This window comes from Xenopus tropicalis, chromosome 8 (assembly GCF_000004195.4).
Source record: "Xenopus tropicalis strain Nigerian chromosome 8, UCB_Xtro_10.0, whole genome shotgun sequence".
NCBI classification, from domain to species: Eukaryota; Metazoa; Chordata; class Amphibia; order Anura; family Pipidae; genus Xenopus; species Xenopus tropicalis.
The window spans coordinates 28,130,455-28,155,926 of NC_030684.2; the positions used below are offsets into that span (position 1 = coordinate 28,130,455).

General features: G+C 41.5%; 1 protein-coding gene across 2 annotated transcripts in view; it reads right to left on the minus strand.

Moving 5' to 3' along the window:
- Positions 1–23,594, minus strand: part of scai (suppressor of cancer cell invasion) — a 98,368-nt gene extending 74,774 nt beyond the window's left edge. Inside the window, exon 1 of one of the 2 annotated variants that reach the window (XM_031891147.1) lies at positions 23,376–23,594. The gene's annotated coding sequence lies outside the window, so the exon portion shown is untranslated. Of the gene's footprint in view, positions 1–23,371 lie in introns of both variants that reach the window. The other variant, XM_031891146.1, reaches the window with a different exon arrangement.
- Positions 23,595–25,472: the final 1,878 nt, after the last annotated feature.

The window sequence follows — 25,472 nt, forward strand, 5'->3', positions numbered from 1 at the left end:
AAATCATCAAACTTAGGAAAGCTTTATGGCTTGGTACTTTGGAGTAGAAAGACATGAGTACCCATTTTAGATTCGGGGGGATGTGTACTTTCCAAAAATATATGACTTTCTGGGGTGAATGTACTATTTACTAGCATTATCCCACATATAATGATGTAAATGTATTGATTTTGCAGAAGCTGAAATGATAGTTCATATGGGGGTATGTTCTCATTGGGGCCCCTACATGCCACATACTTAGGTAAACCTATACATATTGGGCATCAAACTGTTCAGTGGACCCCTGGCGTTCATATTTAGGGTGTTTTATCTTGGTACCTAACACTATGTGGGAGATAAGATTCTGGAAACTGAAAGCTTTGAGTGGATTTTTGGAAATGTTATCAAAATTGCTAACTTTAGGAAAGCTTTGCGGCTTGGTACTTTGGAGTAGAAAGACATGGGTACCCATTTTAGATTCGGGGGAATGTGTACTTTCCAAAAATATATGGCTTCCTGGGGTGAATGTAGTTTTTACTAGCTTTATCCCACATGTAATGATGTAAATGTTGATTTTGCAGAAGCTGAAATGACAGAAATGACAGTACATATGGGTATATGTGCACATTGGGGCCCCTATATGCCACATACTTAGGTAAACCTATACATATTGGGCATCAAACTGTTCAGTAGACCTCTGGGGTTCATATTTAGGGTGTATTGTCTTGGTACCTAATGACCTGTAGAAAATAAGATGCTGCATAGTGCAAGTTTTGAGGTGATTTTTGGAAATGCCATAAAAATCGTCAAACTTAGGAAAGCTTTATGGCTTGGTACTGTGGAGTAGAAAGACATGGGTACCCATTTTAGATTCGGGGGAATGTGTACTTTCCAAAAAGATATGACTTTCTGGGGTGAATGTAGTTTTTACTAGCTTTATCCCACATGTAATGATGTAAATGTTGATTTTGCAGAAGCTGAAATGACAGAAATGACAGTACATATGGGTATATGTTCACATTGGGGCCCCTACATGCCACATACTTAGGTAAACCTATACATATTGGGCATCAAACTGTTCAGTAGACCTCTGGGGTTCATATTTAGGGTGTTTTGTCTTGGTACCTAATGACCTGTAGAAGATAAGATGCTGCATAGTGGAAGTTTTGAGGTGATTTTTGGAAATGCCATAAAAATCGTCAAACTTAGGAAAGCTTTATGGCTTGGTACTGTGGAGTAGAAAGACATGGGTACCCATTTTAGATTCGGGGGAATGTGTACTTTCCAAAAATATATGACTTTCTGGGGTGAATGTACTTTTTACTAGTATTATCCCACATATAATGATGTAAATGTATTGATTTTGCAGAAGCTGAAATGATAGATCATATGGGGGTATATTCTCATTGGGGCCCCTACATGCCACATACTTAGGTAAACCTATACATATTGGGCATCAAACTGTTCAGTGGGCCCCTGGCGTTCATATTTAGGGTGTTTTATCTTGGTACCTAATGCTATGTGGGAGATAAGATGCTGGAAACTGGAAGCTTTGAGTGGATTTTTGGAAATGTTATCAAAATTGCCAACTTTAGGAAAGCTTTGCGGCTTGGTACTGTGGAGTAGAAAGACATGGATACCCATTTTAGATTCGGGGGAATGTGCACTTTCCAAAAATATATGGCTTTCTGGGGTGAATGTACTTTTTACTAGCTTTATCCCACATGTAATGATGTAAATGTTGATTTTGCAGAAGCTGAAATGACAGAAATGACAGTACATATGGGTGTATGTTCACATTGGGGCCCCTACATGCCACATACTTAGCTAAAACTATACATATTGGGCATCAAACTGTTCAGTGGACCCCTGGCATTCATATTTAGGGTGTTTTATTTGGTTACTTTATGACCTGTAGGAGATAAGATACTATAGACTGGAAGCTTTGAAGCGATTTTAAAAAAATTTCACAAATTTTGATAAAAACCAATAACTTTAGGAAAGCATTGCGACTTGATAGTTTGGAGTAGACAGACAGTTGTGCCTATTCTGGATTCCCCAGAATCTCTTCTTTCTAAAAATGTAAAATCTTTTGGGATAAACTTTCTGTTAGCGGAATTTTTGGCCTTAAAATCTAAAGTATGCAGCTTTCTGGAGCAGTGCTTTGGAAATTTGGTAGTGTACTGCTGGGAGTTTGTGACCTATACAAGTGAGAAATCTCCATAAAACTATATATATTTGGTATTGGCACGTTCAGGAGACATGGGACTTTCCAAATCAGTTGTATTTTCATGCATAAAATATTTTTTGTTTCTGGTATATGTGTTTATATTATGGAAAATATAATTTTTTTTCATTTTTTAGACATTTAGAAGCCTATATCTTGTTACAAAATTGGAATTACACAAAAATTCTACCATATTTTAAAAGCTTAGGTTGTCCTGAAAAAAACAATATATTGTTTTCCTGGGTAAACTAAAAGTTCCCCCAAGGAAAGGCCCCTAAAGTGAAACAGTGCAAAATGTTCAAAAACTGTCTGGCAGTAGAAGTTCCGCTTTGTTCAAAACGGCTGGCAGTGAAAGGGTTAACAAACTAATTAAAAAACCCCAAAACAAATAAATCCAGAATCCGGCATGCTCTTCTGAACACTTTTGCAATTTAGATTTTTCTACTGTTTAGGATATTATCAGTTTTTATTCTGTTAATGGAATGACACCGCAACAACAGCACCACCTGTTGGTAAGTTCTGCTGACCAGTTTGACAATGGAGAGAGACTTTCCTATTCTGAAATTTTTACTTACTGCCAGGTCAGTCAGCAGAACTGAACAAATAATGATACTTAAAAACAGTTAAAACAGGTATAGGATATATCATCTGGAATGCTTGGGTCCTGGGGTTTCCCAGATAAGGGACCTTTCCATAATTCGGATTACCATACCTTAAAGGAACAGTAACATCAAAAAATGAAAGAGCTTTAAAGTAATAAAAATATAATGCACTGTTGCCCTGCACTGGTAAAACTGGTGTGTTTGCTACGGTAACACTACTATAATTTATATAATAAGCTGCTGTGTAGCCCCGGGGGCAGCCATTCAAGCTGGAAAAAAGGAGAAAAGGCACAAGATACATAGCAGATAGCAGATAAGCTCTGTATAGTACAATAGTGTTTTATCTGTTATCTGCTATGTGCCTGTGCCTTTTCTCCTTTCAATGGCTGCCCCCATGGCTACATAGCAGCTTATTTATATAAATTATAGTAGACTTTCTGAAGTAAACACACAACTTTTACCAGTGCAGGGCAGCAGCACATTATATTTTAGTTACTTTTATACACTTTCATTTTTTGGTGTTACTGTTCCTTTAAGGGTGAAGACACACAGGGCTACTAGTAGCAGCTAATTTTCATGGCTATAACAGACAATGCTGATCATTTACTGATAATTGTCTCTACGTGTGTTTTAGCAGAGGCAAGTCTCAGTATTGTCTATGGCAGGGTATTTTCTGGAGTTTAGTAGCCATGAAAAATTAGCTGCTACTAGAAGCTCAGTGTGTCTTCACCCTTAGTCTCTAAAAAAAGTCAGAACAAAAGTAAAGGTATAATCACGGGGGGAAGGTGATAAGCACATCCCAGTGATTATAATTGCTTACCTGATACCCCAGGCTCCTGTGCACTAAAAACTGGACAGGCCCAGGGTATTAGCTCCTCAACATCATCTTCTTCAGCTTCTTTCGTCTTTTTTTCCTTCTGGTCTGGCCAGGCATGTGTGCAATAGAGTGAAAGATTTAAAAAATTTAGAGGCAAAAAGTTGTATTTTTCACTGTACTGTGTCTGCCTGGCGTGGCCAAGGAAGAAAAGCATGGTAACCAAGCTTCTATAAATATGTCCCAGTGTTTGCAGTTTTCTGCTAACAAGAGCACAGGCCTGGGGTACCAAGTAAGATATCACAATCACAGAGGGTTGCCTAACACCCCAGTGATTAAACATTTAGTTCTCCTTTATAAACATGAAATAACCCCAATAGGATTGTTTTGTCACCAATATGGATTCATGCAGCATAGTTATCATCAAGTACAAGCTAATGTTTTATTATTACAGAGTACATATAGGCATATGAAAACACATTTCATTGGTTCTAAATTCAACTTCAGAGTTAGGAAAAGCTAATAGATGAAACTTTGCACTTAATTTGCCTTAATTTTTTGTGTGTTTTGTTTTTTCTTACATTATTTATGTTTTTGTTCAGCACCTCTCCATTTTGAATTTTAGCAACTTTCTTGTGGAAAGGGTCCAATATACCCTAGCCACCAGGCAATGATTTGAATAAAGAACTGGAAGATAATTAGGAGAGGAACTGAACAAAATAATACAAAGGTAATATAGTTATAGGATCTGTTATTCAGACTGCTTGGGACCTGGGGTTTTCCGCATAGGGGGTCTTATAATCTGGATCTCCATACCTTAAGTCTACTGAAAAATCACAAACCCCATAGGATTGTCTTGCCTCCAATAAGGATTAGGTACAAGGTACTGTTTTATGATTAGAGAAAAAGGGAAAAAATTAAAAATTTGATGAAAATGGAGTCTATAGGAAATTGCCTTTCCACAAAATTCTTAACTTTCTAGATAATGGGTTTACAGATAATGTATCCTATTCCTGTATCAATAATAAGATTGTAGTCCTACAAAGGTGTGCTGCCTTCTGTGGTCAGTGACACCTATTTATATTAAATTAATTTAAATAAACAAATACTACAGCATTCTGTAAAATTAAGTTATAGGAAACTACTCCTTTATGGTGTGTTGATCCAAATTATGGGAAACTCCAGGTCCTAAACATTCCCAGCCCATGGTCCAACTCAGAATATAGCACATACCCAAATCTAGAGTCCCCAGAGAGTAGGGCTTACGATAAATTAGGTGTGCCTTCTGGCAGACTGGGGGGGTCACAGTTTTAATTTTGCGTTGGAGGTAAATTGATTATGTTTTCTTCCTGGTTGTCCTTCAGCTCGCAACACTGAGCAGCCAACCTGTGTGATCCACACAACCACCCCCATTACCCCAGACAAAGACATTGGGCACAAAAGCAGAGATTGCACAGGGGTAGATATAACTCCAGTGCGGTCTTTCCCAGACACAGTGATTTAAAGTCACACAATTAAATACAAGGCCTTGGAAGTCAAATGATAAGGACATAACCAGATCATTGGCTTTAAAGAGGATGCTAGGCCTAGCTATAGTGCTTCTCTAGGCTGACATTACTTGCTGACCTTCAGGCTATGATCAATGGGAGCAGCAGTAGGCTTCAGCTTGAAATAAAAAGTCAACTAATGGAATTTATTTCAGGGTCCACTGGCTTGCATTACAGAGCTGGATGTGTTCTTTCCCTACCTGCAGGGCGTTCTTAACATTAAACAGTCGAACCGCCTTATATTTCCTTATAACCTAATCAGTTACATTTCAGTTAATAGTACATGGTCGTTTGCTCCTCCTATGTCACCAACATTAAAGGAAGAATCTATCCAAAATCAGTTTTTTTGCATGATGTAGTAGATGCAACTTCCCAATTTACTTAAAAAACGTTCCTCAGTTTTAAAATATATTGTAACTGCAATTGGTTAATCCCTTTTTGTTCTCTGGTTCTGAGAATCAAAACCAGCAGTGCACAGAATGTAAATGCAATTACGTTATATAAGTATCTTTAAAGGAGAATGATAGGTACAATCACTGACTGGTGGGTACCCCCCCTCCCTGTGGTTGTAATCGCTTATACCATACACCCCAAGCTGGTGCTCCTGTTAGCAGTTAGCGATCCTCTTCCTTCTTCTGTCTTCACGCCACTTGTGAAAAAGCAAGTGAAAAAGCCAAAGTTTAACGTTTAAAGTACAGTAAAGCATTTTCACCCTACTGTGCCCCAGGATTCCAAAGACAGACAGACTAAAGAAGATTGCTGTCTCGCAGCCCCCGGGCTGATACGGTTTTTTTTTCCCCTAACAGGAGCACCCCCCAGTAGTGATGTGCAGGTCGAGATTTTCACCCCGAACCCTACCCGACTTGGCTTCCTCAATTTATAGACCCATGATTGACCTGCCCCACAATTATGTCACAAAAGGGGCGGGGCTTCAAGGTGTGCGCCTTTAAATAGAGAAGCCGGAAGAGAGTTGCCGGCAGTGTAAGGTTGCGGGCAGGAAGGGCGAGTGGAAGAGCTCAGCCCGAACCCGCCCGCAACCCACAGGTGATGTGCTGAGGTCCCTTTCCTTCTCCTTTAAAAACATTCATCAAGATATCTGTGTCAAAATGCTGCACCTATTAACACAGGGGAACCGAGGAAATGGCACCACTTCCTGACCAGCTGGTAGTTCCAGGGTTCCCTTTACGCCCAGGGTCAATAGGCACAGCACATTTGCACATCAAGAATCAGGCACAGATTTCACTCACATGCCAAATCTGAAATCACGGCAGAAAAAAAAAAAAAAAACTCCCTGTATAATATAACTTCACCATTCTCAAGATGTCAGGTTGCATTTGGACCGTGAAGGAACAGCCTTCTTCAAGTCCAGCCCCAAATTCTTAATTAAACTGAGAGCTGGACTCTGATTTCAGACAACAAACATGTGGATGTGAGAGGAGCCACAGATCCCTCTTGCTTGCCCAGAATTCCAGTTAACAGCTGTGTGGCTTGGCCTGAACACTAACCAACCCACTTGATGGGAAGTATAGCATAGGCATGGGTGGTGGACACATGAGCAGGTGGGCGCAAGAGATATTTGCCTTGGGCACCAATACATCTTGGCCTGGCAATGATAGTTCCTATGTATTATAATATATCCTTATAAATTATGCTTTGTAAGGTCTTGGAATATAATAGGGGTACATATGATGTATAGAAGTGTAATAACAAATTCAAAACATAAAATCACAACAGATGGATATAACTCAGTGAACAGGCTCTATGAGATCTTTAAATACTTGCCGCGCTGGTTGTTCGGTCTCCTCCTCTAACCTACTTAATCCCCTCCCTCAGGAATTGGCTTTGGTTGTTGGCTTCTGGGCATACTCAGTTTATCTCAGCTCAGATTACTAAACATGTCTTCCAGTCTAGCAGCCAATGAAGAAATGGCATTGCTGGTCCCCTTAAAAACTCTTCTCTAGCTGTCTTTGGGCTTTGGTCTTTGTGCACCTGTACTGCAAGCAGTACAAATGATGCCATTTGGGTGGGGAAGACGTGCCCAACTTCTTTACATGGGAGGAAAATATAGGGTTTCATACCTTTAAGGTTTCATAATGGGTCAGTCTGCTATTAGCCTGCTGTAAATATTAGCAAATGTTTGAATGACGTTTGCATTAAAGAGAAAGTATCTACGGTAATGAACACCTAGCAGCTAGATATCTTTTTATATGCAGAAGGCATTATCGCATATTTCATTTGGGCTGAAAATGCCCAAGTTCAACCCCTCCAAATGACCCCCAGTGCGTATAAAAGCTTACTGCAGTGTAGATACTGAGATCACTGCTGCCCTAAATGTAAAGCTTGTCCAAGAATTGAAGCCAATCTTAAAGGTATCAACAGAACCTGGAAGTTCCCCTCTGCCAACCTTCAACTCATCGCTTGCTAAGCTGTATTGTTTTCTGATATGGATTGAAGGACAGGAGCTTCATGAGTTACTTGGGGACTGGGTCAAAGATAGGTTTGGGCACGGTTTACATTTGTTTTCCAGCCTATCACAACATTGCCCTGCCCCTAGTGCACAGACACTAGCAAAGCAACATGTCGGGCAGCAACAGAGGTTAGTAAGAGGTGAGCTGGGTAGGCAGAGGGGCGCATCTGTTACAAAACACAACCACAGTGACATATTTCCATTAAAACCTGCCTGTGCCACTATTTCTTTAAGGTGTCTGCACTGATGATTCACACCGTTATCCAATTAACACAATGCAAGGCTGAAGCCATTGTGAAGCAATGAATGACAAATGATTAACGATGCTCATTGTTGCAAGATATTCATACTGTACCAGGGAGATTTTGACAAGGTAACTAAGGGCTCTAACACATGGGTCTTCTTAAACCCCTAGTACCTAATCTACATTCATCACCTTGCCATTGACGTATTAGCTCTTTAGTTCAATATTCCATTGTGCCACCTTGGGGTGCACCTTTTGACCACAATAAGGTTCGCCCATTGGAGCTGCAGGCAAGTTCCTTACCTTAGAGATACTACCAGCCACAATGGCCAAGTGTTCCAATAGGTGAACTGGGCAATTCTGTGTGTGCGCAACAAGATATAATGATGCTATTTGGGTTATCCTGGCTGGAAACCTGGTCCTGCCACAGGACCTTTCTAATTCTACTAATATTTTTTTAAAAAAGGATCTACCATTTTATTGATGTATATGTATATATATGTATGTATTTAAGTGGGCAAGTATGATTATAGACATGCATACAAACAGGGACTGGACATGTGGGTTCATAGTTCTAGATTACTTCCTAAATTCATTTCAGATGAGAATAGCTCTGAACCCTATATGTAGGAAAAGCTGCTGTGTATGGTTGATTCTGGGGTACAGATATGGGATCTTTTATCCAGGAACCTGTTCTTCAGAAAGCTCAGAAAGGAAGGCAATCTCCTAAAGAGTCCAGGTAAAGCAAATAATTCCAATTTTTTAAAATGATTTTCTTTTCGTCTGTGATAATAAAACAGCACCTTGATGGTAACTAAGCTGCATAAATCCTTATTGGTGGCAAAACAAACCTATTGGATTTATTTCATGTTCAGGCATAGAGACCCAAAATTGTACAAAAACCCCTTATCTGGAAACCTCCACATCAAGCACGCTGGATAACAGATCCGTTACCTATATATAAGCAATAACAATTCTAACTGGAAATGTACTTCATTGTGCTCATGGGGAGAGTTAGAAGGAAAGGGATTTTCATAAGGAGACATGGCTTCACTAGGTAATAAACTCTTTAGTGAAAAATAATCTAAGTACCAGGACGCAGAAGTGTTTATTTAGTACACACGCTTCAGGCTGGCATTTAAAGTAAATGTTGCCTAAAACGGTCCCTGAAGTTCCAAGTGATCTGCATAGCACTGATCTGAACATCTGACATGTTATACCCAATAGGCTCTACAGCCCACCTGTCAAAGTAGGGTTTCAATAGCTGTGCGAATAGTATACATAGTACCCTTTAGATATTTCCAGGTTTGGCCTTCCAAAAAAAAAAAAAAAAAAAAATTTAATTGAAACTTAATACATTTAACAAGGATAAGGTGGAGACAAAGGCAAATATTTTCCCAATAAAAAAAGGTGTAAAAGCATTAGAAATATTCCCAGTGCTTAAACAAGCTCTGTATTATTAGGGATATGGCACTCAGGGCATTTTACATTAAAGCTGCCCATGACAAATTGTTGATGAGGATATGTAGGTGGTGCCTGGTCAGCTGATGGGCAGTAATTCCAGAGTACAGGCGCAAAGCCATTGAATCATGTGGTGACGCTCAGTGTGTCATGTAGGTGGCACAAATATAATTGCCATGTTGTGCGTGAAGCATACAAACCATGAACATGAGTCACTGAGGCTTAAGGACTTCTTTTTATTTCCACTGTTGGAGGAGCACCCAGGTTCCACATTAGTTCCACTCTATTCACCAGGTATATTTCATTTTAATGCTTTTAACTGATGCCAATGGTTGTCTGTAGAACCTGCCTCTTTGTACCTTTGCAGGTCTGGCAGGTTTGAGCTGGCCCAACACATCTTTTGCAGGCTGCGGGCAGAATTCTGCCCAACATAGTCCCCTCTCATAACCATGTCATGCCTTCATCAACCCTGCCGCCTACCATTGGCTTATTTATACATGTACACCTGCATTTCCTTGTGCATTTTCAGGCACAGGTATATAATTAGTGACACCTTATCAAGTGGGGGTGGGTTCCGTTGGGCTTTTTGCCAACCCACACATAAGTATTTTGCTGGCAAAGTCACACAGCACACACATTTATGATTCACATCTTGTTGTATTTGATTGCCCATTCTCTTGGGTTGCTCTCTTTCCAATGATCAGACAGTATTTGATAACAAAAGATAGAGCTGGTAGGTTCTCATACAGCCAGTCTAGACCTATAGAAATAAAGACCTCTACATAAGTCAAGGTAAGCAGTGTAAATGGACATTTCATTATTGGGGTTTGTTCACTTTAGATCATGAAATATGGTATACATTGTGTGCGTTTTTGGCCACTTGTCCTATTATATACCGTAACTCACAATTAAGTTGGATGAATTTTGTATACTTGATGCAGGGTTGTAATTGTAGCCCTGCACAGTGTAAAAAAAAAAAAAGGGATGGTATATAAGGGTAATGACTCCTTAATGCCACACCTCCTCTGATGAAGCACCCAATTGTGAGAAAAGTATAAGGAGAGCAGAGTATGGAGACCATGTGGCACCATGTGGGATGCACCCTTATGTCGTCTGGTATAGTATGTTTAATTTTTTTATTTTTGTAATTAACCATAACCATTCAATGTTTGCATATTTCACTGCTGTGTAGTATATGTATATTTGGGACCTTATCGTATATTGTCTAATGGTTTGAATGGACAGGAGCTCCCTTCTGCTTGTCACCCAAGCAAATTGCAGCTTAAAGAAGAAGGAAAGGTAAAAACTAAGTAAGCTTTATAAGAAAGGTCTATGTAAATACAGCCATAAGCACTCACAGAAAAGCTGCACTGAGTCCTCTATCAAAAGAAACACAAGATTTCTTGTCTCCTTTAGTCCTGTACCAGAGTCTATGCAGCTCTCTCCTGCTCCCCTCTCCCATAAGAATGCTAAGAAACCCCCCCCCCCAAACCGTAGGAATGTGTGATCTAAGCCATAAAGCAGAAAGCTTCCTCATAGTCTTACAGACTGCATGTACAGGGGTCTTGGTCTTACTGCAGGAGCATGGCATTATGGGAACTTTGTTTACAGAGCTCAGTGTTTTTTTTCCCTATAACTCTTCTGATCATCTGAACAGGCGAAATATGGGGAGACTTAAGGGCACTATTGAGAGAACTGAAGGTATGCCTGTAGCTTGAGATTAACACTTTGTTAGCCTTTCCTTCTCCTTTAAAAGTAGCAACCAGCACGGCAACAATGTGATTGTAGGAATTAAAAATTAGACTGTAATATGGTAATAAACTGTACATAGTTACATAGTTAGTTACATAGGGTTGAAAAAAGACCATTGTCCATCAAGTTCAACCCATCCGAGTAAACCCAGCACACAACCTATACTAACCAATCTATACACTCACATACATAAACTATATATATATACAACCAGTAATACTAACTGTAGATATTAGTATCACAATAGCCTTGGATATTCTGCTTGTTCAAAAACTCATCCAGGCCCCTCTTAAAGGCATTAACAGAATCTGCCATTACCGCATCACTAGGAAGGGCATTCCACAGCCTCACTGCCCTCACCGTGAAAAACCACCTACGCTGCTTCAAATGGAAGCTCTGTTCCTCTAATCTATAGGGGTGGCCTCTGGTGCGTTGATTGTTTTTATGGGAAAAAACAACATCCCCCATCTGCCTATAATCCCCTCTAATGTACTTGTACAGAGTAATCATGTCCCCTCGCAAGCGCCTCTTTTCCAGAGAAAACAACCCCAACCCTGACAGTCTAACCTCATAGTTTAAATCTTCCATCCCCTTTACCAGTTTAGTTGCACGTCTCTGCACTCTCTCCAGCTCATTAATATCCTTCTTAAGGACTGGAGCCCAAAACTGCACCGCATACTCAAGGTGAGGCCTTACCAGGGACCTATTAAGGGGCAAAATTATGTTTTCATCCCTTGAGTCAATGCCCTTTTTTATACAAGACAGCACTTTATTTGATTTAGTAGCCACAGAATGACACTGCCTGGAATTAGACAACTTGTGATCGACAAAAACCCCTAGATCCTTCTCCATTAAGGATACCCCCAACACACTACCATTCAGTAGATAGTTTGCGTTTATATTATTTCTACCAAAATGCATAACTTTGCTCTTATCAACATTGAACCTCATTTTCCAGTTTGCTGCCCAGTTTTCCAATTTTGTCAAATCGCTCTGCAAAGCGGCAGCATCCTGCATGGAACTTATAGTTTTGCACAATTTAGTGTCATCAGCAAAAATAGAAACAGTACTCTCTATGCCCACCTCCAGGTCATTAATAAACAAGTTAAAAAGCAAAGGACCAAGGACTGACCCCTGCGGTACTCCACTAACCACACTGGTCCAATTAGAAAATGTTCCATTTACCACCACTCTTTGTAATCTATCCTTCAGCCAGTTCTCTATCCAATTACAAATATTATGTTCTAGGCCAATATTCCTCAATTTGATCATTAACCTTCTGTGAGGTACTGTATCAAACGCTTTAGCAAAATCTAAGTAGATGACATCAACTGCCATTCCAGCATCAAGGTTCCTGCTCACCTCCTCATAAAAGGCGACTAAATTAGTCTGGCAAGATCTGTTATGCATAAAACCATGCTGGCACAAACTAATAGTATTGTGAACTGCAATGTATTCAACTATCCTATCCCTTATTACCCCTTCCATAAGCTTTCCTACTACTGATGTCAGACTAACAGGCCTATAGTTTTCAGGCTGAGAACGAGATCCCTTTTTAAATAACGGCACCACATTAGCAATCCGCCAGTCTCTCGGCACCATGCCAAACCTCAACGAATCCTGAAAAATTATGTGAAGAGGCTTGGCAATCACAGCGCTCAGCTTAATACCCTGGGATGAATCCCATCCGGTCCTGGACCTTTGTTTACCTTTACATGTTCAAGTCTCTTTTGAATTTCCTCCTGAGTGACCCACGAGTCTGTAGCTAAATTACTAGAACTGGGTATATTAAAAGGAAAGCCTTCATTATCTGGCTCCTCAGATGTATAGACAGATGAAAAATACACAGTATGTACACAGTTATATAGCAAATTAATATTTCAGTTAATTAAGAAAAAATGAAATGGATATTTTGTATGGTCTTTAACAGATATTGGCTTTTTACAGTCTCACTTTGTCAACTCACTAAGTGGCTCTGCACAATCAAATAAACTTTTAGTATGATACAGACCAATATTTTGAAACAATTTGCAATTGGTCTTTATTTATTGTGGTTTTTCAGTTATTAGATTTCTGTTCAGCAGTTCTTCAGTTTGGAGCAGGAAGGGTTAAAAATGAACACGGAAGTGAAAAAAATTTCACTGCGCGTGGCGACGTTTACCCCTTCCAGATAGCATATGCTAATTAGGATTCAGTTCGGTATTCGCCCAAATCCCTTGGGATGGATTCGGGGGTTCGGCCAAACCCCAAAAACTGGGTTAAGTGCACCCCTAATAAAAACAAATAATTTCCCGCCTTGATTACTGTAACCTACTCCTTACAGGAATCACAACACATCGCCTTTCCCATCTCCAATCTGTTCTTAAAGGAACAGTAACACCAAAAAATGAAAGAGCTTTAAAGTAATAAAAATATAATGCACTGTTGCCCTGCACTGGTAAAACTGGTGTGTTGCTACAGTAACCCTACTATAATTTATATAAATAAGCTGCTGTGTAGCCACGGAGGCAGCCATTCAAGCTGGAAAAAAGGAGAAAAGGCACAGGTTACATAGCAGATAACAGATAAGTTCTATAGAATACAATAGTGTTTTATCTGTTAGCTGCTATGTGCCTGTGCCTTTTCTCCTTTGAATGGCTGCCTCCATGGCTACATAGCAGCTTATTTATATAAATTATAGTAGACTTTCTGAAGTAAACACACAACTTTTACCAGTGCAGGGCAGCAGCACATTATATTTTAGTTACTTTTATACGCTTTCATTTTTTGGTGTTACTGTTCCTTTAATGCTCCTGCCAGACTTACTCATCTATCTCATTGTTTCACATCTGTGACTTCCCTTTGCATATCTCTTCACTGGTTCCCAATCTCCTCTAAAATCAAATTCAAATTACTAACACTTACATTTAAGGCCCTTACTAATGAAGCCCCTCCATATATCTCAGATCTAATACCAAAATACACTCCTTTCTGCAACCTACGTTCTGTCTCTGACCTTCGCCTATATTCTCCTTTAATCACCTCTTCCCATACCCAACTGGAAGACTTCTCCCAGGCTTCGGCCTGTCTCTGGAACTCTATGCCTCGGCCCATCAGAATCTCCCCTTCCTTCTAAACCAGGGGTGGGCAAACTTTTTGGCTCACGGGCCACATTTACTTACCCCCGGGCCAGACCAGCGTTACGCCCCCTTAGTCTGTTTAATTCCGGCCCGCCAATGACACCAAGTCTCGCGTGATGAGACTTGGCGTCGTTAGCGGGCCGGATTAAAAAGGCCAAGGGGCCGGATGTGGCCCGCGGGCCGTAGTTTGCCCACCCCTGTTCTAAACCTTCAAATGCTCCCTAAAGACCCATCTGTTTAGGGAAGCATTTGAAATGTATCTAAGAGGATCAGACATTTATATATGTATCACAAATCATCAATCAGTATTCACATTCCTTTTGTTTCAATGTACCCATAACCCCTGTAGATCGTAAGCTCTTGCAAGCAGGGCCCTCTGATCCTATTGTTACTCTGTATACCCTTGTTGTTTACACTTTTTAAGATCCCTGTTTGTTTAAATCTATTGTGAAGCGCTGCGTAATTTGCTGGCGCTATATAAATAAATGATGATGATGATGATGATGATGATGAAATAATGAAGACCAGTTGCAAAGTTACTAGGAATAGGACATTCTTTTACACACTATGGGGCAGATTTACTAAGACACGAACGCTCCGAGCATATTTTCGCCGATTTTTCCGTGTCTTGCGTGACTTTTTCGACGCACGCACTACTTTTTCGTACGCTTGCGCGAAAAAATCAGAAAGGTTTTTCCGCTGTTTACAAACGTTTGGTACGAAAATTTTGTGACTTTCGGATCGCCAATACGATATTATCGTGACTAATACGATTTTTTCGTAAGCATTTTTGTTATATTTGCGATCTTCAGAAATTTTCATATCCAATCCGAATTTGTCCCATTCGAGATTCAAACTTGCGTTTTCATGAATGTGCCCCTAAAAGTTGCAAAGTTACTAGGAATAGGACATTCTTTTACATACTAAAAGTTACCCTAAAGGTGAACCACCCCTTTAAGGTGATGTGACAGTTTTATTTAACAGTGAAATAAAAAAAAATAGTACTTTCCTTGGTTTTAAAGGAACAGTAACACCAAAAAATTAAAGTGTTCAAAAGTAATTGAAATATAATGTACTGTTGCCCTGCATTGTTAAAACTGAGATGTTTGCTTCAGGAACACTACTATAGTTTATATAAATAAGCTGCTGTGTAGCCATGGGGGCAGCCATTCAAGCTGGAAAAAAGGAGAAAAGGCACAGGCACATAGCAGATAACAGATAAGACACCATTGTATTCTACAGGGTTTATCTGTTAGCTGCTATATAACCTGTGCCTTTTCTTCTTTTGAATGGCTGCCCCCATGGCTACACACCAGGGTTTATATAAACTCTAGTAATGTTTCTGAAGCAAACAAACAACTTTTACCAGTGCAGGGCAGCAGTACATTATAGTTTAATTTCTTTAAAATATATACATTTTTTGGTGTTACTGTTCCTTTAAACATGCAGTACAGTGTCAGTGTAAATGTTTAATTTAAGCACTAATCTAAAGCTGCTATACTGCTTGTCTCAGTCTCTGTAAGGCTCAATATATTATGGAGCCCTAACCTTGTAGCATGGGCACAATTATTCACTTTTTCCAAGTACCTACAACAAAGTTAAAGCAACCCTTCAGCCACATTCCAAATTATTATGGATATTTTATTTTACCTCTGGGAAAGAAATAAAAGTAATAAGGTCCTCAGTGCAGTATAATCTATGCTATCATGTTTTACTTGAACTTTTATTTGAAAAGTGTCAAACCATCAGGAATATACAAGCCTTTCAGACAGCACAAGATATACCACCAAAGCTGTCCTGTCCGTCGATTATTACAAACCTAATCTCTTGACAAAATTGCAACTAAAAGCAAACAGTATTACAGTATTACAATACAATAGCAACTTATACACAACTACCATGTCAACCTTCAATTTGCTGGACCAAAAAGAGACCCTATTACTGAATGAGCATCAAACCAATGCTTTTCAGGTGTTGCTGAACTGCAACTTCTCCAGGGAGCATATGGCTCCCTAAGAGTGATGGAAGCTCTATATCAACAACTATCAAATGGCTGCAGGTTCAGCACAGAGGTAGTGTTAACCTAGCCAAAGACCCTCTTGTTTGGCAAGGGCAACAAACTAGAGGACACTGGCCTCCTAACGACCAATGGGGGCCAGTGTTGTCCTTTGCCTAGGGAATTTTTAAGGCAGCTCAACAGATGCCAAAACCATGGCCAGACACTGGAGGCTCTATTTTTGGCCCCATACATGCAGGACTGCTCCTGCCATGAGGCTTGGTGAGAACTTTGCCTCAGGCAGCAACGAGCAGCCGGTTTCCAGGGGCGGCAAAATGCCAAATCTAGTAACCTTTTAAGTGGAAATTCAGATCTTCTAGTGCAGAGAGTGAAATACCCCTGGACCTGTTCCAACGCTAAAGCTGTAAGCATGAAGGGGGGAGGGCAGCATTGGGGCTGCTGCCTCAAGCTGTGGCAGTCCCAAATTTGGTGCTGCATACATGGGCCAATAAGCTTTACAAGGGGAGAATGCATTGTGCAAAAAAAGAAAAACAGGCACAGTTGGCCATTTTCTGCATGTACTGCCGCAGGTCCTTTTTGAAGAGCATTATGCAGAGTTCTATCCAAGAAAGGCAGGCAGAGGTACATCCACCCTTCTACTCCTACTCACCCCCTAACCTGTGTGCCATTTAGATGCTCAAGTTAGGAAGGAAGGATTTGGCTGCTCCTCCTGACACTATGCTCTGCTCCTAGCATACCCTGGAATGCAAGAGCCTGAGCACTAGGGGTATGATTTTGTTTTCCTTTGCGCCCTATCACTTGCACCTAGGATAAGGTAAATTACCCCTAATGTCTTTCTGAGCATGGACTGCTTTACTATCTCCATCACTCGTGACAGAGATAATAGTAATTGTAGAACATTCTATCTGCCCATTCTCAGCTATTGGATACATACACAGCTACTTACAAAAAATGGCCGAGGCAGAACAAGAGTCTAAGATGGTAACACAGCAGGTGGGGAGTACAGAAAAGGGATGGATTAAGCAGAACTCAAATTACATAGGACTTCCTCACTGCTGAATGGCCCACTGGTAATGAAATGGTAAACGCTTGCTCCTTTCCTAATCACCCAGCAGGCAACAGATGCATGGCAGGTCCGGGAAACTACGGCCAGAGCTTCGAAGCGAGCGCGCCAAGTGTGTTATTGTATTACAAGGAGAAGAGCAATCAATGCAGCCTTCTTTTCAGTCCCCAGGAACACAGGAAACTGGGCTCTGCTGCTGCTGCATGGCTACATAACAAAAACTACATTCACCTCTCTCTGTAACCGCCAACTCTTGGGCTACCATCTACATTATAATATTTATATATTATGGCGTAGAGAGTAGCCCAAGAGGGCGGTTTCAGAGAGAGGTGAATGTAGTTTCTCTAATGTAGCCATGCAGCAGCAGAGCCCAGTTTCTCACATGTGTTCCTGGGGACCGAAGAGAAGGCTGCATTGATTGCACTATTAGGATATGCAGCCACAGATAATGGCATCTATAATCTAGAATGCTTGGGTCCTGGGTTTCCAGATAAGGGATTTTCCTGCAATTTGGAGAGCAATGCCTTAAAAGAAAATGCTACTAAAAACATTAAAAAGCCCAACAGGCTTGTTTTTCCATCAGTTTGCATTACACAAGCTCAGTTACCATCAAGTACAAGGTGTTGTCTTGCTACAACACAGAAAAATTAAATTTGCCAAACGAATTGTACAGTGGGAATTCTTCCTTAAGGCTAATGCCACACGATGCGTATTTGCGCCATATGCTCCTACCTGTGCCTGCACCCGAATGAATGGAATACACTGGGGTGCAGGCACATGTAGCCGAAATCCACATAAAAACGCGAGAAAATGCAAAGTCTCGCGTTTTTATGCAGATTTCGGCTACATTCGGCTAACATCTAAGGTCACAGTTTGATCAGGAGGCAATTATCCTACTTGTGAGTGTATGTCAAACCAAAGTACCAGGAGGAAACCCAAACAGACACAACTTACAAACACTTTGCATATAGGATTGCCACCGGTTCAGTTTTGACCTGGACAGCCTGGGTCAAAACTGCCTATCAATTTCCCAATTTGGAAAACCGGGCAGGATTCTCAAAGATTGACGCAGCAATCGGCCAATCACCATGTCACAGCCCCGTCCCATAATGGCTGCAGGCGGACCCTGTGACATCACTGCCCCCCCCCAGTGACATCACTCCCCGCCTCCCTGTCTGGAGTTCCCAGGCAGGAGAAGTGGCAATCCTATTCGCATATAGTGTTCAGGGCAGAACTAAACTCACAAAGCCAGCCATGCTACGGGGCTAGTCACAGCGGCCTCACACTTAACATCATTTTGTAAGAGTGTACTGTTTGTACGACTTGCACAGAAACCAGCATCTGAATACTCATGTGGATTTTGTTGGATGGGCAAAGTCAGGTGTGCTGTGGGTGTGGCCAAAAGCACATATATGATTACCTGAATGTTTATCTCTCACAAGGGAACCAAAGAATCATATACAGTGAGGCAAATACAGGTGTGGGACCTGTTATCCAGAATGCTCCGGATAAGGGGTATTTCCTTAATTCAGATCTCCATACCTTAAATCTACTAAAAAAAAATAATTTAAACATTAATTAAACCAAATAGCATTGTTTTTCCACCAATATGGGTTAATTATATCTCAGTTGGGATCAGGTACAAAATACTGTTTTATAATCACAGAGAAAAAGGGAAATAATTTTTAAAATTAGAATTATTTGTTTGTAATGGAGTCTATTGGAAAAGGCCTTCCCCTAATTTAGAGCTTTCTGGCTTATCCTGGTTGCTGGATAATGGATCCCATACCAGCACTGAGAATGTGTACATAATAATTATTATTAGTATCCACAGATAGAATACATACAACTTCAGACATTCTACAACTCCCAGCATCCCTATCAGCTAGGTACTAAAGGGGTGCAGGTTGGATCTGTTTCTGAAAACCAATGTCCTAAATGTAGACTTATGCCATTCCCTTGCCCTGGCAGCAGGTCCATGCTGGGTTCAAAATAGACCCTGGCATTTCAAGTACACAGAGGCCCAAACAGCCCCCCACAGGACTAATAAAAAGTGACTGTATGGCATCTCACAGCAGCATCTCTGGCATTTGTCAGAACCTACATATTGCCAGTCTGGGTCTGCCTGGCAGATCCAGAGCTCATTCACTGAACTGCTGATGAACAGATCCCTACGCTCTGTCTATTGGGTGGCCACAGAGTCTGAAGTAGGAAACAAACATTTCACACAATTCGCATAATCTAGGACTCTGATGCTGTGTTTGGAAGGATGGGAAAAGGAAAGGGGATAAGGTGTACTTAAGTGATACTGATATACAGGTATGGGACTGGTTATCCAAAATGTCCAGGATTATTTTACCACACGGATTAATTTTATCTCAGTTGGGATCAAGTACAAGGTACTGTTTTTTTCATTACAGAGAAAATTAGAATTATTTGATTACAATGGAGTCTATAGGAGATGGCCTTCCCATGATACAGAGCTTTCTGGATAAAGGGTTTCCAGATTCCCATACCAGTACCAAGAGAAAATGGACATTTTTATTTCTTTACAAGAGTAAATCATCTTAAATTATTCAAAAATGCAGCAAAAGCTTCTGACAAATGATGAGTATGATCCCTTAACCAAAAAGAAACAGTGAAGGACATCTGCAAAGGCAGCACCACCAACAACTGCTGGATGGTGCGGAGAATTGGAGTTCAGCAAAAGAGAAAGTGTCTCCACCATCGGTGTACAAAATAACCATAAGGCTATTTCCGAATGCAGAGTTATAAACTAGTCTAATCACCATATATTTTGCCCATGCATTAGATCATATTGTTGTACATTAGTACTGTCATGATAGCAACAGGTGTCTCCCTGTTATATTCCCAGGCAGTCATAGATATGCACTGATACATTAGCAAAATCTCCTGGTGCATCAAAGCAAAGATATCAATGTTAAGGCTCTGCATCAGATATGAACTACAACTCCCAGCACCATTCTTGGATTACTCATGGAAATCAATCTGACATCCGATATAAACAATTGCCTGTACTATGAGAAACCTCTATATCACAGTGCCTTTATCTGTAGTGTCCTTCATACTTTGCCAATCACTATATATCAGCTATTATGGCCATTTATGGAACATGTAATAGAGCTTGCTATCACCTCAGCTCTAAATAACACGCCAGTCCTCCAGAGATCAATAAAACATTCTGGCATCCCATTTTTCCACTACCTCAAAAAAAAAAAAATCAAACCGCAAGCAATAAATAAAATACAAATAAATTCACTGCTAAATACCCAAATTTGATATATAATTCTATTCTAATTCATAAAAAGCATAGACTCACAGTAAATGTAATTGCTATTGAAAGCAGTATCTCTGGCCCTTTCACTGCTAGTCCTGACTACATTCCCCATTAAAAGGAGAAGGAAAGGCTAGTAAAGAGTTAATCTCAAACCGCAAGCATACCTTCAGTTCTCTTAATAGTGCCCTTAAGTCTCTCCATATTTCTCCAGTTCAGATGATCAAAAACCTCATGGGAAAAAAAAAACGCTGAGCTCTGTAGAGAAAGTTCCCATAATGCCTCGCTACTGCACCAAGACCAAGACTTGGTGTACATGCTCAGTTTGTAAGACTATGAGGAAGCTTCCTGCTGATTGGCTCAAATCCACATTCCAAAGGGTGGGTGAGTTCTTAGCATTCTTGAAGGAGGGGGGAGCAGGAGAGAGGAGAGGGCTGTGTGTCTCTGGCATGGGAAAACAAAGAGACAACAAATCCTGTTTTTACCTTTCCTTCTCCTTTAACGTAGCATTACTGTAGCAATAGTTAGCTTCCTCAAAACTCCCATTCCCACAATGCCTTTGTATTAGGTCCAGCATCAGGTTGGGTACCCATGGAATACCCTCAAAGCAGTCAGGATTTTGGCAGAAAGGGCCTGATCTCCTGACCATAAGGGCAGTTGAGCGGAGGTAGTTGGGTAGGCTGCGGGTGGCTAGGAAAGTTTAAAAAAATCAACCTGGCAATTTTGCAACTTATTGACATCACTTCCAGTTCCTGAATCCACTCATCCACCAATACAGACATAGTTTCCAGCTTGCAGAGACTCTCGTCAGGGGGTGGGTTCAGGAAGGAATTTGCTGGGGCAAGGGAAAATGCGGGTGCACAGGTCCAGGTCAGTTTGCAGTTGCATGGATCTGGGTTTGGCACAGGTCTACTATAACGTACTTACAGAGGTCTCTACCTTTTAAGTTTTCTTATGTTCAGACTTTAAAATGAGAAGACAGGCAAACATACAGTATAGCCCTTTGGGTCATGGCATCCATACAAAAACAGGCTATTTGTTTGACACCGCTACCAAAATACTCTGCTGTCATCAGTAAACATTAGTTCACCGATCACCAGGACCCCCAGTGTAGTGGGTTCTTCCACCAAGTAGAACGGAGCAGCAATGAAAAAACAATGGTTCTGCATCCATGGTCAGGACCCCGATCAGCCCAAGTCAACCCCTCATTATATTAAACCCACAGACTGCCCCATAAGCCCCACCCCCATCATAACTCCACTATTAAGCCCATAACTTGTGTCAGCCCTGCTGGTACACATAAAGCCCAAGCAGTTGTGAGCAGAGTGGTTACAGTAAGTATTCAGGGGCAAAAACATCCACTGATGGTTTTTCCACTGATGGAGCTTTCATTGTCTGAACAATCTACTTGCACTTCTGCTAGCAATTCCTTCAACAACCACTACATAAGCAGGGTAAATGCACAATGTCCAAAACCAATCAACAGCCCTAATGCTGTCCAATGGCTGCATTACAGTTCTCAGTGTACAGCAGTCTGTCTGTAAGTGCCACTGTCCTATTTTTTGGATGATGTCAATGGCCTGTGATATCACATACAAACAGTTGTGTGGGGTAGTTCGACTGCCAGATGCCCCTATGCTAATGGATGAGCTGCCAGTGCCAGCAGGGGGTTGTATGCTGTGCATCATCCAGGAAGTGAGGACAAAGAGATTGGGGTGATACTATCAATCTGCACAACTGAGGATTTTCATGACAATATTACGCACTGATTCTGGGATTTTGTTACCCTTTCACTAAAAGGACCATGTAAGCATATAATATCTCAGTCTGGCTTTGCTAAGGGACACTGATATTATTATGAAGAATCAGTTATATGCCCCCCTTGATACCACAGGGCACATTCCAGTAAGGCTCGGCCACAGGGGACCACATGATGTCATTGGTCCCAGCCAACCATATGATGATGGAAACAAATACTGAATGCAGAATAATATTATAATCTATACTAAGCATTTGCCTCCATCCCTATCCCCATGGTACGAGCCATACAGCTGGGAAGGTCCAATTACTCCATGCAGTGCGTGCAACGGAGCCCCATGGGATTCACTAGAACATCCATGCACACAGGTGTTGGACACACACTATTGGGTCTCTATAGCGGGCCATGTCGAATGCAGAAAGTTGAAGGCAACAGTTAACTATGGGGGGGGGGGGGAGCCCACACATAGAAGCAGGGTTAAAACAGATCAATATATACATTACCTATAAGCTGAAGCTCCCCAGGTGTTGCTGAACTAAAGCTATCAGCAGTGTGGGTGTTGTGTGTGTGTGTATGTATATATATATATATATATATATATATATATATATATATATATATATATATACACACACACACACACACACACATACACACACATATTTAGACAGGAATCTTGATCTAAATTATGGAAAGCCCCATTTTCCAGACCTGTGTGTGTGTATATATATATTATAGACAAGTATGTACACATAGAAGCATACAATGGCAAGGGTGTGCAAATGTACATACAAATTCATTGGCAAGGCAATGCAAGGACAGGCAATTCGAAGAATAAAAACACAATGCCACCCCAGAGGAGAAGCTGTGCCAGAACCCATAATTATTTCTCAATGGCACCCAGTATAATGTAGCTGAAAGCAGTACCCCACTCAGACAGACACAGATCCCTCCTCCCTCTGGCAGACAGCAATGGCCCTGCTCAGAGCCATCCCAGCTCCCCATGCATAGGAGGTGACACTTACCTACCTGTGCTCTCAGCACCCAGTACCTACAGCTCGCCGCTTCCTGGCCTCTTCCTTGTAACCCCGGCCCCGCTCTGCCCTGCAGTTCGCTGTGTTGTGTTGCACGCCGCAACCAAACCAGCGGCCCCGTCTGTCCCGCCCCCTCACTGGCTCATTGGCCAACACTTGTCAGTTCAGGGAGGACTTCGGGCTTTGACTGGTCTAGCTGGCCGCCGGTCAGCTCAGCACTGACAGCCCTCCGCGTCGGTGTTCGGTTGACTGATTATAAAAGAATAGGAAGGCGACCTCGTGTGGCTGAGATGAGGTAGTACAGGCCAAACTGAGAACAAGGTATTAGTGAGATGCATAGGCGGGAAAATAGAGAGTAACACCATTCTGGTAGAGAAGCAGCAGTGCCTCATAAGGGTGTGCTGATAATAAGGACGACATCATAGCAGTATAAAGAAAAGGGAAAGTTAAACATAATTTGCTGTTGAAAACACATTAACACTGTTCACTTGCATATGTGGAACCTGTCAATAATGAATATCCAGACAAAGCTACCAGTGAACCTCAAAAACCCATGAAGGGTGACACACTTCTGTTACTAAGTTTTCATGAAGAATGTTTAAGAGCTTAGTAGTCATAACCAAGAAAGGAATTCCCAGAGAGCAGAGCTTCTGGGGCTGCTGCCGCCTGAGGTAGTCGATGCCACCCCCCCCCCCTCCCCATTCCGCATTTACCTCTTCAGTGTTGAAGGAGGTCTGGGGGGGGGTCAATTGCCTCATAGCAGGAGTGGCCATGGTTTGGACTGATATAAATAAAAGGCCCTGGTATTTCAAGTCCACATAGATGTAAACAGCACCACACAAGTGGGCCCTCCTGGCCGTTTGACCTGTTTCATGGTCATTCCTTATTTTTAAGTAGGAAGAGAAAGGAGAAATAAAGAGCTTGGGTGAGGAAAGGAGAAAACCTTAGGGTCTAAGGTTTTCTGGTGGGCCCCTGGGTTCCCAGTCCGACACTGTTCAGGGGTGCTCCAAATTATAAAAGGGTTGACACTTCAATCAAAAGGTCCTATTTGCCATGGTCTGTAATTAAATAATATAAATGTAAAAACATAAATACAAACAAACACAACGTCCACATGCAAAAGTACATAAACCCCAACATATGAAAATTCAGTGCCCCCACTTCATACACACAGAATCTATCCAGATACGCAGGCTCCCCTCCCACTCATTAATATATCTGTCCACCATATACACAGATGTTGCCATTGCCCCTATACCCAGCCAGTCCCTAAACACACACTTATGCACAACCTTTTCCCCGCATGCAAGATGCAACTAGCATTCAAAATAAACCGGTGTCCCCCTCCCCACATTCAGATGCAGCCACCCCTTCTACATACATACAGCAGCCTCCATAAACATGAATGCTGCCAGCCCCATCCCCAGGTAAACTTGAAGTGTAGAATCTACAATGCTGGCAGGATAGCACTTTTATGTCAGCAGACTAGATTTTTAGCCAGCTCATGAGCCAACTTTAACCCACATTGCACCTAAATCTCCATTTTAAAAATATATACACAAATTCAATGGGAGAAAAGTGCAATTAACCCCTTGTGGGCAGAAGGGTAGGCAGAAGAGGCAGCTGCCTAGGGCGCAATGATTAGGGGGTGCCAGGCAGGAGCCTCTCCTGCCAACCCCTAGTCCTCCGCTTGTCATTAGCGGTGGGGGCAATGACCCACCGGATCGCACCCCCCCCCGACTGCGCATGAGCGCCAAAGGGGGGGGGGCGTGGTGGCCGACCGGGTTGCCTAGGTCGCCCGGTCGGCTTGGCCTGCCCCTGATTACCATCTATGTTAACTCACTTCCCTAATATACCACTGTCCCCCTTCCTCTGACCCACATCATTATCTTCCTGCATAGACCACCTCCCACCTCTAGCCCACATCATAACCCCCTGCAAAAAGATTGTATCATTGGACCCCTCTTTTTTCCCACCCACACTATGGACCTTCTACCTTCGCCATCATGATTTTTATTGTTTTTTTGGGGGACTTATATATATGTATGTATGCATAGCTTTATGTGTGTACACAGCACTGTACAGTAGAATA